Source organism: Microtus pennsylvanicus, chromosome X, assembly GCF_037038515.1.
Source record: "Microtus pennsylvanicus isolate mMicPen1 chromosome X, mMicPen1.hap1, whole genome shotgun sequence".
Taxonomy (NCBI): Eukaryota; Metazoa; Chordata; class Mammalia; order Rodentia; family Cricetidae; genus Microtus; species Microtus pennsylvanicus.
The window spans coordinates 99094388-99110563 of record NC_134601.1 but is presented as its reverse complement, the minus strand read 5'-3'; the positions used below and the strand labels follow the sequence as shown (position 1 = coordinate 99110563).

At 34.6% G+C, this 16176-nt stretch overlaps 1 protein-coding gene across 1 annotated transcript in view; it reads right to left on the bottom strand.

Moving 5' to 3' along the window:
• Window positions 1–16176, bottom strand: part of Il1rapl1 (interleukin 1 receptor accessory protein like 1) — a 1263049-nt gene that overhangs the window by 627975 nt on the left and 618898 nt on the right. The gene's annotated exons all lie outside the window — the stretch shown is intronic.

Sequence of the window (16176 nt, the reverse complement as noted above, 5' to 3'; positions counted from 1 at the left end):
TGGTTACCTTCCAGAACTTGATGTCAAGACCTTACCATTGAAGACATCATACACACTCACAACTAATTAAAGTGCAGAGAACAATTGGCTTTGGAATGCCTGGCCAATAAATGGAACAATTCTGTCATACTCAAGGGCCAGGGATCATAGCAGAAAAGATACTAGAAATGTTCTAAGAGCCATAGGCGATAGACAACTTACCAGAGAACAGTGTTGTCTGGACTTGACAGGGAAGTTACCCATCTAAATTCACAGTTGCTGAAAAAGCATGAACAAGACCTCCAGAGGCTCAAGGCAGACAAAATTCTCTAATTCTGACTGGAAGTTGACATAAAGTCGCTCTTGTAGTTAAGAAACTATTAGCAATAGAAAACTACTGAAAAGGGAAGACTTGATTTTCTTCAAGGAGGTTGATCATGCTCCAATGATGGCCATATACTCAAGAATATATGGGCAGCATAAACTGTATTTAATGAATTTTTTAAAAAGAATGACAAAAGGATGGGTGTGCAGGGATTGGAGCTGAATCTGGGGAAGATGGAAGGAGGGAATGAAGTTTGCCTTTCTGTTTCTGAGTTATCTTACACAGAATGATTATTTTAGATGCAACAACTTACCTGAGAATTTTTTTCTTAATAGTTGAATACTATTCTGTTTAGTAAGTGCATCACATTTTCTTTTTTTTTCTTTTTTTTGTTTTTTTTTGTTTTTTTTTGTTTTTTTTTAATTTATTTATTTATTAAAGATTTCTGTCTCTTCCCCGCCACCGCCTCCCATTTCCCTCCCCCTCCCCCAATTAAGTCTCCCCCCAGCCCGAAAAGCAATCAGGGTTCCCTGTCCTGTGGGAAGTCCAAGGAACCCCCACCTCCATCCAGGTCTAGTAAGTTGAGCATCCAAACTGCCTAGGCTCCCACAAAGCCAGTGCGTGCAGTAGGATCAGAAACCCATTGCCATTGTTCTTGAGTTCTCAGTAGTCCTCATTGTCCGCTATGTTCAGAGAGTCCGGTTTTATCCCAGGCTTTTTCAGACCCAGGCCAGCTGGCCTTGGTGAGTTCCCGATAGAACATCCCCATTGTCTCAGTGTGTGGGTGCACCCCTCGCGGTCCTAAGTTCCATGCTCATGCTCTCTCTCCTTCTGCTCCTGATTTGGACCTTGAGATTTCAGTACTGTGCTCCAATTTGGGTCTCTGTCTCTGTCTCCTTTCATCGCTTGCTGAATCTATTCATTAGTTGATAGATATATGGGCTGTTTCAATTTCCTGATTATTGGGAATAAACCCGGAAAAATTGGCTGAACAAATAATCTCTGTAGTAATATATGGATTCCTTTGGGTATACACTCAATAGTGCTATAGCAGGAACATATTTTAAGACTATTATTTTTCTCTTTGAGAAACTTTCACACTGATTTCCATTATGACTACACTAGTTTGCACTCCCACAAACAATGGTTTGCTCATTTGTTATCTTTTTTTTTTTGATGTTAGCAATTCTGGCTATGATAGACTGGCATCTAAGGGTATTTTTAAGTTTATTTAAAACTGTATGAAATTTTAAGACTATTATATTCATAAATCAAAGAAGTTATTCAATTAAATTGTGGTATCATGACTCAAATAAAAATATGCCATCAAAGCACATTAATAAAAAATGAATATTGCAATGAGTAGTATTATTCATTTTTCTTTGACCTTCTTATTGTTTTTAACTTGTTTATTTTATTACCAATAAGAAATATATGTAGCAAGATTAATGAGAACTTTAAAAATTTACATTCAAATTTATATGCAGAAATTCACACTTATAAACTTATATATATATATATATATATATGCATGCTTTTTGTAGATCTGCCTATCTATCTATCTATCTATCTATCTATCTATCTATCTATCTATCTATCTATCTATCCATCGCCCCATCCATCTACCTATCTGTGAATATATGGAGAGTAAATGTAGATAACATTAGTAGATGAATACATATACATACAGATATAGATGGCCTATGAAACGCACATAAGCATGGAGGAAACTACATAAAAATAAACTTTTTACTCCTTAAAGGCGGATGCTATTTTTTATCACTGACCATAGAAGATGACAAAATGCTAAAAAGGATTTGTTTAAAAATAACTCAAGTATCAAAATAGTTGTTGCTCTATAATGATGAATATTTTCCTGAAAATATTTTTTTAAAGTGGGAAAATTCTTGAACATGTTTTACTGGCTCTTTGAAAGTTTTATCTTTGCATATTTTGCCACCAAATTTAGAAAAAGTGAGCAGCATAACATTATCACTTATGGTATCACAGTTATTCCTGTCATATTATGATTAGCCCTGATTGAAATGACATTTCCAACATGTACCAAAATTGTGAAAATGGTAATTACATTCTACATTTACATAAGGTTATTCTTTTAGCTTACCAATTTGTTATAAAAGCAGCATAGGCATCGTCTATAAAATAAAACAAGCACTGTACTCTATGAATGCTAAGATTATTGTCCTTTTCGATTGAAACTTTGATATTCAACCACAAATATATATTTGAGATAGCCATGACGTTATTAAAAGAAAATAAGAACAATAAACTATTAAGTTCATATGGAACAGTTTTGTATACTTTTTATTTCACAGAGTATGTCTTCAGGATGTATACTCTTCTAAACTCTATTCTTATATTACACTATACTTCCTGATAAATTGAGAAAATGTCTAAAAGGTTAAAATCAGTTGACTAATCTCTTCCAGGAGAAAGATACAACTACAAACCTTATGTCTCTGTAAATATAATTGCCTATCTTTCAGAAAAGCCAAAATTTTATCAGCTAATGACTGGACAATAAAAATGTAGTGTACACACACACACACGAGGTTTTTATTCATCTAAATATAAAAATCAAGTAATTAACTTTTCAGCTAAATAGATTGAACTGAAAAATAATATACTAAATAAAGTAGTCCAGGGCCAGATATGATGAATGCTGCATGTTTTCTCTCATATGTGCTTTCTGGTTTTGAACACTTAGATTGCTGGACTATCCTTAGAGGCCAAGAAGATAGAAAGTGACCATTATGTGGAGCAGAAATGCCCTTAAGGGAGGGGAATGGGATAAATGGAACATACAAGATATGAAGACATATGGGGAAATAATGGGGGTCAAAAGATTTAAGTGGCAATGAAAAAGAATGTGGGAGAAGAGAGGATTGGGGAGGGTTTAGCAACACCCACAAAAAATATTACCGAAAAAAACCACTCCCAAATGCCCAAACTATTAAAAAGTCATATGGGAACCTATTGTTTTGTAAACTAGTTTTAAAAAAGAGTTTGAAAGGAGGTCCCTGTATTTGTGGATCATGGATTATTAAATGAAAATCTTAGTGCCAAGGATACCTTCTTGTAAGCTACGTCTCCAGAAGCCACAGGGTCCCCCAAAATAATATAGGCTGGTTTTACTGATTTTTATTGCCCAATAAAAGTAGACAATGAGACCTGATGGCTGTAAACACCATTACCTTGGGGTATAGATAAATAAGACTGGAACTGGGCTGGTAGCTTCCCTCTGCTGCCTAGTTTCACAATGTCAGAAAGTGATACGTTGGATGTTGCAGGAAAAAATTAGCAATGGTTTCACCCAGCTGTGAGTCCTATGATCTACAATATCAACCAATCAGGTAAGATGTACTCACTTAGTAATGTGACTGTTCAGAGGTAACTTATGATGTTCCCGTTGGATTTTAAGGACACGGTGCCATATTGTAAACTTGGTCAAAATTTCATGACTAAGGAGGATATTTATCCTAAGGGGGAGTCTTCTAAAGTCATTATGTTAAACGGACATGATGTGAAACTGTTTTCTAAATATATTTGTTTATTCCCACAAATTAGTAAATCCCTTAGCCTTAGACTGAAAAGTTTCTGTTTGAAGACAGTGGTGGTTAATACAAATTTGAGTTGGTCAATATGCCAAGAATGAAGTTACTGTTTAGTGCTCAGTTCTCTATGGGTTTCTCTCTCTTTCTCTCTGTCTCTGTCTCTGTCTCTGTCTCTGTCTCTGTCTCTCTCTCTCTCTCTCTCTCTCTCTCTCTTTCTCTCCTTCCCTCCCTCCCTGCCTCCCTTCCTCCCTCCCCCCTTTCTCTGTCAGGATTCAAGGAACACAGTAGAAGAGGCAGTAGAAAAATATGAGCTGGAGGATGAGAAGGAGTGCTTGTGAAAATGATGCTTTCAAGATATGACATGGCTGTGGCAATCATGAATTCACAGCAGTATTAAAAATCTGCATAAGATTCAACTTCCTTAGCTATCAGGGAAATGCAAATCAAGACAACTTTAAGATACCATCTTACACCTGTCAGAATGGCTAAAATAAAAAACACCAATGATAGCCTTTGTTGGAGAGGTTGTGGAGAAAGGGGTACACTCATCCATTGCTGGTGGGAATGCAAACTTGTGCAACCACTTTGGAAAGCAGTGTGGCGGTTTCTCAGGAAATTCGGGATCAACTTACCCCTGGACCCAGCAATACCACTCTTGGGAATATACCCAAGAGAGGCCTTATCATACAACAAAAGTATATGCTCAACTATGTTCATAGCAGCATTGTTTGTGATAGCCAGAACCTGGAAACAACCTAGATGCCCTTCAACGGAAGAATGGATGAAGAAAGTATGGAATATATACATATTAGAGTACTACTCAGCAGTAAAAAACAAGGGCTTCTTGAATTTTGCATGCAAATGGATGGAAATAGAAAACACTATCCTGAGTAGGTAAGCCAGACCCAAAAAGAGGAACATGGGATGTACTCACTCATATTTGGTTTCTAGCCATAAACCAAGGACATTGAGCCTATAATTAGTGATCCTAGAGAAGCTAAATAAGGAGAACCCAAAGAAAAACATATAGGCACCTCCTGAATATTAACCTTCAGCAGGCGATGAAAGGAGACAGAGACAGAGACCCACATTGGAACACAGAACATAAATCTCAAGGTCCAAATCAGGAGCAGAAGGAGAGAGAGCACGAGCAAGGAACTCAGGACCGCAAGGGGTGCACCCACACACTGAGACAATGGGGTTGTTCTACTGGGAACTCACCAAGGCCAGCTGGCCTGGGTCTCGAAAAGCCTTGGGATAAAACCGGACTCTCTGAACATAGCGGACAATGAGGTCTACTGAGAACTCAAGAACAATGGCAATGGGTTTCTGATCCTACTGCACTCACTGGCTTTGTGGGAGCCTAGGCAGTTTGGATGCTCAACTTACTAGACCTGGATGGAGATGGGGGTTCCTTGGACTTCCCACAGGACAGGGAACCCTGATGGCTTTTCGGGCTGATGGGGGGGGGACTTAATTGGGGGAGGGGGATGGAAATGGGAGGCGGTGGCGTGGAAGAGACAGAAATCTTTAATAAATAAATAAAAAAAAGAAAAAAAAAGATTTACTGGGCCCATCAACATTCCATCACAGATTGGAACAAGATTCCTAAGGAGTCTCCCTTATTTGAGGGATGATAACTACTTAATTTTTAAGGTCAAGGATGCTATGTTCTTCATTGATATAGTCACTGATACATTCTAGTCACTCATTTAAATAATTTAATACTGATGCTGGCAACCCTAATTAAATACAGTGGGCCACAATGCAAAGTCATTCGAGAAGGAAGTAAACTGGGAAAGAAGGTATTCAGTGTAAGTGGAAAAGGGGGATGAAAGATCAGTAGGAATGGCATTACAAAAGGACTTTTGATATATTTACATATGTATTGTTATATATATGATATATGTATGTATTGTAGAAAAATAAAGCAATTACAAAATTCCTTGTTTTAGTTATGTCGTATCCACATATAACTATATTATATTTTATATTTAAATTTCACATTTAAATACTTTTCACAAATTAAGCATGAAGGTAGATTAATAAGTTTTAATTTATGGGTTAGTTGTATCTAAACATCTGGCTACTGGTTAGAAGGTGGTTTATTAATTGGAAGATTGCTGCTTCACTTATAATACAATATTGGTTCTCAAGCTCACAATCTCACTGCTTGTCAAAATGATTTGTTTGAAGTACCTCATGTATTATTGAGAACTTGTAGCAATAATAAGGAAACAAAAAAGAGAAAATATGAGAAATACTAGAAAGAAAATTACAATATTATGCAAAGGAGAGTGACTTCGTTATCTTTGAATGAATACACAATGTCAACACAGGGAGGTATGTAAGTATGAATGAGAAACTGTTCTATCTTCCCAGAAAACATTGTATTTAATGTGTCATCACATGCTTTTCTACTTACATATTACCTACTGCTTTCTTAGGGAATAAATATAATTATCAACCATGGGATATGAAACTGAAAGCATAGTTTTGTACAATATATTCTATTTCTGAATGATTTGCTGTCACCAACTATATGAATTTTACCCTTCTCCCATGTACATTGTATCTAAAAACATTTTTCAATAAAACTTATTTATAAATCTCTATTATTTAAAATGAAAGCATATGAAACACCAACTATCATTAATTTTCTAGGTGAATTACAGGAAAATAAGTTTCTTAGACTTTGGTGAATGAAAATAAAAAGAAAGCTTTGTGTCATTTTTAATATTAAAATCTCTGACAGCCATCTTGCACATTTTCTGGAAATTTTTTTGTAACCTGTGAAAAACTGGCATCCATATAGCCTTCTCTTAAACATGGAGATAGGCATTCAGCAATTTTGACTGAGGATGCTCAAGTATTTGCAGAGCAATAACAGAATTATAATTTTATTCCATAGAAAACAATTTTCAGCAAATCCTATCTAATTATTTTTCTCATTTATAATTCAATATAACAAATTAAAGTACATATGTTTAGAGTTTCTTCCAGACTATAACTTTCTCTTTGTGGAATGTGACATGTGACCTTGGGCAACAATGCAGCAGGGGCATTCTAAAATGTTTGTCCAAGACAGTTTGTTCAGAAATATTGGTATTATGTGTGGTGCTGAGACACCCAATATATTACTTTTTCACTTCAAAAACAAGATCTACTCTGGAAAAAAAAAAACACCCAGAAGAGAAGAGAACTATTTTGGAACTGAGAAAGAGGTCAGGGAATAGCTTGAGGGAATTGCCTTTACACATAAAAAAGGAAAAAGTGCAAAGCATTAATGATTTTCAGAGGTGGGGACTTCAGTACCCAACAATCGTGCTTGCAGAATGGAAGAGAAATAAGAACTCAGGGCATAGTCAGGATGTATTACAATCCTCCTTCCTTTCTATGTTTTCAAATTTGTTATCTTTATCTCTGGTCGATATCCACCATATCTGCTCTTGCCTGCTGTTCCTTGAGTTCTCTCTCTCTTTCTCATATTTCTCCCAATATTTTAATTTTAGCTCATCCTATCATCTACTTTTTTTGAGTTTATCTTATCTCACACAGATTGCATTGACTTTTACTTTAAACTCACAGGAAATATGTGAAGTCTCAGATTAGCATGAATGACAAAAGACTAATTCTAACCTAATCCTCAACAATAGTACAGCCATTTTAATAATTTTTTCTCAGAATCATGCATGGCACTATTAAGAACATTGTAGAATGACATGTCTTAAGCTTCTGAATACTGGGCTTGTGTGGCCACTATTTCAGCTATCTTTACATCTTTAGTATACATTAACATCATTAGAAGAATTTCAATTACAAACACATACAACATTAATAAATATATATTTCATCTCTGCTAGATCAATTAAATCACATCTCTGTGATACTTAAAAAGGATACAGATAATTTTAATTTTCCTTTGACCTTAGTAATAAAGAGAGACATTAGACTTTCTAAGAAAGATACTCAAGCACATTATCTGGATGCAAATATCCTTTATACTCGGTTTTTAACTCACATCTGTTGGAAATTCGTTTTTATTTTATGTTGAATTCTGATTCTTAATAACAATTTTCTTATCTAGATTCATCTCTTACATATCAAGCTGAACCATTATATGGAATTACACTAACTAATCCTCATCTGTTACTTGAGTGGGAATGAATAGATTATAGCCTTTTTGACACACCTTTTCCTTAGCTTGGAAAGGATCATTTCTATTTCTTTGAAGATTCATGGATTATAAGTAATTCATCAAGGTCCTGGGTCAAATATCAGATTCCCAAATATAAGTGTGGAGAAAAATTTAGATCTGTTGCTGCCTGAGCATGTCATTTCTATTTCTCCAGAGTACTCTTTGTGACACAGGGAAATGAACCTTTAGTCTCCATGGCTTTTGAGTAAACAGCTTACTTATATCTCTGTGATCCTACACACAGCATGCATTTGGATGAAAACTTTGCAATAAATAAATGCATAATAATAGTAATAACATTAATATTGCTCCACTAGTAGCAGTTGATTTAAAAATAATACAGTTCAAGGACTAAATGACAAGCATCTTGTAAAGGACAAATTAGCTTATTGGATTATCAAAACATTCAAAATAAGAAAATGTTACTAGTATCACCACCACACTAGAACTGGTTCAATTGATATCACTAAAACTGCTTAAATTTAAAAGTTCTTAAATCAATATAATTTTCCTCCTTTTTCCAAGAAACCATTCCTCATGAAATGATGTTGTAAGTCTGTACGTGACTTCACTGGGGATTTTGAGAAATTTCTGAAAACAGTTCTGTGATGATTTGAAAGAAAATGAGCCCCTTATGCTTATATATTTTAGTGCTCGGTCTCCAGTTGGTGGAAATGTTTTGGAAGCAATGATGAGGTGAGGCTTTGTTGGCAGAGGAGTGTCACTGGAGAATGGGCTGTGAGGTTGCAAAAAGCCCAAGACACACCTAGTCTTTCTCTCTCTCTCTCTCTGCTTGCTGCTTGTGAAACAGATGTAAGCTATCACTTACTGCCTAAATGTTGACAGAATTCCTGTCATGATGGTTCTGGACACCCTCTCTGAAACTGTAAGTGATCCTTAATAAATTATTTCTGCTATAAGTTTTATTGGTCATGCTGTCTCTTTACATTAATAGAAAATATATTAAGATAAGCTTTGTCTGAAACATGTCATAATCAAACTGCTCTGTCTTAGAAAGAAAAAAAATCTGCTTTGATGGTTCCTGTGATGAAGAAGAATCTCTAAGTAATAGAACTAATGTTTTAAAGGACTTACTTATCAATTTGGTTAAGAGACATTAAACTTAAAACAATAATGTGCTTTTCTGGAGGAATGACCCTTTTTCGGGGTCAATGGGTTAGGTAAATTGATGAACACACTCAGTTACCCACCAACTAGATCCACATGACTCCACTATTTCTGGCCTGCAGTGTGAACAGAGACTGCACAAATATTCACACAGAAACTATATTAATTACTTGTCCAATGGCTCAGCAATATTTCTAGCTAGCTCTTACATCTTAAAATAACCCATTTCTAGTAATCTGTGTATCATTACAAGTCTGTGGCCTATTGGTAAGGTTCCTGTGTCTTTCTCCTTCAGCAGCTAGATGACATCTGCCTGACTCTGACTTGTTTCTCTCTGTATTCAGCTTAGTTTTCCTGCCTAGCTCTATTCTGCCCTGTCATAGGTCCAAGAGGCTTCTTTATTAACTAATAGTAATAAAACATATTCATATCATACATAGGGACATTCCACATCACTTTAGTATGTCTTGAATTTTGGCTAATTTTAATTTTACATCTGCACTCAAAGACCTACTTTAAATCACTTGAACCCCAACTCATGACTACATAAATATTTATCTTCAGATTTTGTTTCCTGAGAAATGGCCAAGATTTTGTTAAGTTATTTGTGCTTTTATTGAGCTATTTAGGAAATTCAGCTGTGCTTGATTAGCATGCTATACTGAAGGCTATTTAGGAACGGTAAAAATTGACACTAACATCATTCCATTTCCGTCAGAATTATATTTTAACATCTGTATTTGTAATAACAATCTGACACTGAGTCAAGAAAACAAATTTAATAAGATTCCAGTTAGTATTACAGCATTGAATTTTCAATTTTATAGAATTGTTTGCTAACACATGTTTAGGAGAAAACTGATTCTGCAATATTGCTTAAAATTTTCATTTAATAATTCAAAATGAATGTTTTAAAGACGAGACCAGAAACTGTCATCATTTGAAGCCTGAGGAAAATGGAGGTCGAGGGCAAAACAACAGAGGAGTGTAGTGTCACTTAAGGGCGGATTTTAGGAACAGTTTTAAGATTTATCTTTTGTAAGGTCACTATACAAATTGCCACCTAACTAATCTTACACTTTGCCACCTTTGAAAGTTTCTGGGTAGAAAAACATTTTCTAAATTAATACTAAATTCTTGGGGCTTTTATTATGTGAGTAATAATAATTGTAGAATCTTAAGTCTTAGGTTAGAAGAACGAAGCTGGAGCAGATCTTCCAAAAGAGTTAAAACTGTGTAGAGCATTGAGACATTTTCCTTGAAGAAACTAAAGAACTCTAGTTCTATCTGAGGAAGGGTCTAAAAGATTTCATATTTTATTATACCCTCTCCTTATTTTGTTGAGACTGGATTACAGAAAAAAGAAAGTATAATAAAGTCACATGGACAGTTGTTAATGTTTGAATAAAATAGAGACTATGAGAGCTGAAGTGTGTATATGTATGTGTGAATGCATGCATTCTCATGTGGATATGTGTTTTATTAAGAACTAAAACATGAGATATTTGTTTCATTTTATTTATTTCATTTTTATAATAATGTAGAATATACAGAAGAAATACTCAAACATCTGCGTGATTAATCCCTGTATGTTGTATTTTAATCACTTGACCCTGAGGAGCGATGGTTTAGAGTAAGAATGGTCTTTTCATGCTGTATTTCAGTATGGATGGGTTTGAAAAGACAGTGGACAGCATAAACATAGACAATGTTAAGGATACTCTCAAACAATGCAAAACTCAGAAAAATCTAATGGATTTCAGATCATAAGGAAACAACCCACAAGAATCTTAGAAAAGTTGTGCCACTTTGAATGAGTATCTTTAGCCAGACAAAGATTGTCTTGTCTTCCTGTTTCCCTCTAGGAAGATTCCTTAGGACAAATCTTGATTATGTTGCTACTTCTATATTCCCATAGTACTCTATGTTTCTTGGACTTTGCCAGACTTCAGGAGTTGGTCCAATCATCTCCCTGGTACATGCCAAATAAGTCTTAATAAATGAACATATTAGTTTCCTAGTTACTAAGCATGCAGTAATAGTGGGCAACAAATAATAGGGAATAATGTGAAAATGGCTTGACACATTTTATTTTTATTATTCCTACACAACTTGAAAAAAGGGTGTAATACTCTTATTAATATGTAAAAAGGAATTTATTTTTAAGAATTAATATATATATGAATGCTTTTATGTATGAGTGCATATATGTATGTATGTACACCACAACTGCACAGTCCACTTAGAGGCCAGAAGGTGTCAGATTGCACAACTGACAGTTGTTATCCGTTATGTGTGTACTGTGAATTGAATCTGGGTCTGCTGCATGATCAGAAAGTGCTCTTAACAATTGTATCATCTTTCCAGCCCTCTAAAAAGAAATTTCTTGATCAATTGAATTTGAAAAAAAAAAAGCTTGGTTAAGTAATGTAGATTATTCACCAACAGATTTTCAGATAGAGTTCTTTTATTTAAAAGAATCTAAAGAATCTAGGGTTGTTTTGTCTAGTATGTAGCTACTAGTGCCAGGCAGTTTATACAAAAAATAAAAATCGTCAATCATTGTAATTCTATCCACATCTTAAATGCTTAAGGAAGTATATGGCCAATGGTTGGTGTTTTGAGCAACAGACAGAGTAGTTCTGAAATCATATACATATTTCTATTGGCTAGCAGGTATTACTTCAATCTAAAGAGAGTAATTGTCTGAATACAATCTTTGGGAAGTTCCTTGTAGAGTAAGATTTCTCTATCTGTGAATCTTTAGATTACGCATTATAATGCAACTATATTGCATCCTTTACTGCTTGGATGATGTTGATTACACGTAGACTGGAAATAAAGCAGGTGGTTGCTCCCCAAATTTAATGTCAATTTATTATCTACCTATTATGTACAAAAAGCTTTTATATTTGACATTTGGTAAGATTAATTATGAAATCAAAGTAATCAAAGCAAAAAATGTTCATGGAGCATCCTCCATGTGTTTGCTGAAAAGAAAACTTGGATCTCTCCTTTTGGCAATATTTAATTGTGAAGCATCCCTGTAGAAGGCCAATTGCCATACTCCATTTTCCTCCAACCATTTAAGTAGTCTTAAATTTTTCATTGGGGAAAAGCAGTAATTTAAGAAATGGGGAATAGAATTTTCAATTTAGTATCATAGACAATGAAAAAATAAAGTAACTTCAAAGAAAATGACTGTTATAAACTTCAATAAATGGAAATGCCTGGGAGGATTTGAATAGATCAAGATAAATATTTTTCTTGCCATTACAGAAGGAAATGCTTAAAGTTTCACTTAAGTCTTGAGGTAGGAGAGAAAGACAGAAAATATGGGAGACATTAGAAGGGAGAGGGAGCCTGAATGCTCCACATCTGAGAAGCAAGAATTCTAGTACTATTAAATGCATTTGTTATAAAGGCTAATGGCATAGCGCTGAATGTCTTTCAGCTGTCAGTATTTCATGTGAAAGCAATAATGAACCAGGTCTAAGGCCTGAATTTATACGACAATGGGTAGGTCCTCATTTCTTTATCAACACATTGCTTGAAAATTTCAAACAAAGTTGTTTACAGTAGAGATATTTTAAATTTCTGCATCTCTGTGAGCTAAACTTTCACCTTATTAATTGTAATCTAGTTAAATTGCCTCTTAGGAACCAAGCAGTAATCTCATTTTGACTTATTAACAACCTTTTGAAGATAGTTACTTCAAACCTATTAAAATGGGTTACCTGGCAGTTTTAAAGATGAGGAGTTATAATCCCTTTTAGGGATGCCAATATCATGCCCTTAAGTGTGTCTTCTTAAATGTCTCTGCAGTTTTTAACCCTCATGCTTAACTCTATATTAAAATATCTCTAATCATCAATTCTATTACAGGATAGTGTTGACTTTTTTTTTAAGTGGGAAAGTCATACATTCAGATACGTCTTGAATCCAAGAACCTAAAAGTTTAGGAGAATTCCTCAGAATACTAAGAGTAACAAAAGGGATCTGGGTGTCCTGACTTTTTCCTTCAAAACACTAGCTATTTGAATCTGGATTCAAGTAAAATTTTGGATATTTAATGGTAGTCTCTTTAATTTCAGAATTTCAGAGGAAGGAACAAATGGATTTCTATGAGTTCAAGGCTACCCAGGTTTAAGTGGTGAGTTTCAGACCAACTAGAACCCTGCTTCAAAGTATAACAATCAATTTCAGGGTTTTAAAAAAAGCTTCTTGGAATGTACAAGACCACAAGTTTATTCCTAATTCACACATCCTAGAATAAAAACTACCTAACCTAATGTTAAAAACAAACACATAAAAATAACAACTAAAATAAAAGTTGAACATTTACATCAGGATTAGGAGTTAGTTAAGAAGCACTACTAAACTGTTTACTCCAAGACTCTTCTGAGCCTTATTATATTATCCCATACTTTTCTTCTGACTAAATATTTTAATTTTTTTCATTTTGGTATGAATTTTTAACTTTAGGCCTCTTTGGAAAATGACACAAAAATAGTTAATATTGCTATAGGTCTTTTATTTATTGCTCTCCATTATGCTAATATTCATATTCCAAAACCAGTTATTTTCATTAGTCAATCTTCTTACCCCATTAGCTTTCCACTACTATGTCATTAGTCAGATTTCAGAAATGATTTTTCATGGCATTTCTAAATTTGTACTTTAGTATGTCTCCATCATTTTTCTCCTGTATTTTGTTTGCAAGTTACAGCTTTTAAAAGTTTTGGCTGTTCGACTATCATAGGAAAATAGTCATGACACACTTTTCAAAATCTCAAAACCATGAAATTCTTATAAATATAGCACAATAAGGCATGCAAATCATTTAGAAAGCATCAACAGGTAAAGTTGGCCCACAAAGAATGAGAAAGATAGCTGTTTTCCAATTGGCCTTCATTCATTCAGCTTCATTAAACTTTTCATAGTGTTTTTCGTGATGATAAGCACCCATACCCCTTTCTCTTAAAACATTCATTCTACAAAAATGCAAATTTATTCTATGTTCCCTTGGAGTATTTTAGTGTTTTAAAACTCGGAATACCTTTCTGAATCACTCAATGGTCCCGTTAAAATTCAGTGACTGAGAAAGATAATGTTCCTCTGTCCAAGTCCAATATGAAGTAGGAGGTTCACTTCTATGACCAACAATTAGCATTGCAAAGGGCCCAGTCACTTCATTTCAACCTATTTTTTCCAGTACTTTCCCTATAGCTCATCCAAATGCTTGGAACTGCTTTTATTTATAGTTCACTGAAAGAGTATACCCTTTCACCATTGTTTCAATACTATTGTACCTTATTGTGAAGATTTTCCATGCTACCAGTATCACTTTGACTATGAGTTAGCTGTATCAAATCTGAAAAGTTAGATAAAAATTGTTTAATATTCCATAGGGAATTCCTAAGAGTAAACTTTGGTGTTCTTTTTTTCTTCTAAAGATAATTAACTTTCTTTCCTACAAATAACTTAGTAGCTAACAATGTTTTGGGAGCTAAAATATCATTTTACAGACTCCAGGTTAATTATTGCCATCATATATTTTTAATTTTGTTTTGAATTAACTCTATTAACACCCTTAAGATTTCAGAAACACATTGTCAACTATTGGGCAAGAAGTTTCATTGAATTTTATTTTTTTGCCAAAAGTTTGTAAGACCATAACTTTTGTTCTTCTGGGCAAAAAAAAAAAAATTCTAAGAGGATGTAGCTAATTGTATTGTTATTTGCCTTTTCTATGAATATCACAATATCTCAATTCTTTTTTTTTGATATTTTGAGACAGGGTTTATATGTAGCTTTGGTGCCTGTCCTGGAACTAGCTCTTGTAGAGCAGGCTGGCCTCAAACCCACAAAGATCCACCTGACTCTGCCTCCCGAGTGCTGGGATTAAAGGCGTGCGCCACCACTGTCCAGCACTCATGTGTATACATGTGTGTCTGTATAGATAACCTCAGAGGCCAGAAAGAGGTGCCATATTCTTTGGATCTGCTGTTACAAGGCTCCTGTGAGGCACATTACCTGAAGCACTGTATAAGCTATTGGTACTTATATTCATTGTCTCCTATAATATTGACATCTTCTATTGAGTGAACCATACTAAATGTCTTGAGAGAACTTAGGAATATTGATATCAATAAAAACATGGATCAGGGGCTGGAGAGATGGCTCAGTGGTTAAGAGCATTGCCTGCTCTTCCAAAGGTCCTGAGTTCAATTCCCAGCAACCACATGGTGGCTCACAACCATCTGTAATGAGGTCTGGTGCCCTCTTTTGGCCTGCAGGCATACACACAGACAGAATATTGTATACATAATAAATAAATAAATATTTAAAAAAACATGGATCAATGATGACAAAGATTTTCATTTATCAAGATATTGTGAATATAGGTAGTGATCCTCATAGACCTAAATAGCTTGATTGCCAGAGTAGTAGTATTGGGATGTAATGGAACATTCAGGGAGTGAGGCCTAAGGGCAAATCCTTATATCATCCAATGATTTCCTAACTAAAAATGAAGGACTTAGTACATCTTGATCTTTCATCTTCTTGCTGATTTAGAATGTTAGTGGCTTGCTTCAACATGCACTTCACACCCTGCATCCAGTCCTCTCAAGCAAGGACTAAGCAGTGAGGACAAGTTATAATGAACTGCAACCACTGTAAGCTAAGTAATGTTTTTCTCTTCATAATTTGATTTCCTCAAGTATTTCATTGTAAATGTAAAATTGACTGACACAGAGGGTATGAGCCTTTTGCTTTAACAGAGCTGATGTCGACTACTGAAAACTTAAGGAATTATTGAAGGATTTTTAAAAAGGAAATAACAAGTCTGATTTATATTTCATAAATATAACTTTTCAAGTAGTATAAAATAAAATATTTGACAGCTGGATTAGAAGCAATTAAACAGGTGAGAATTAATGAGATCATATTAAAGAGTAAAAATGGAA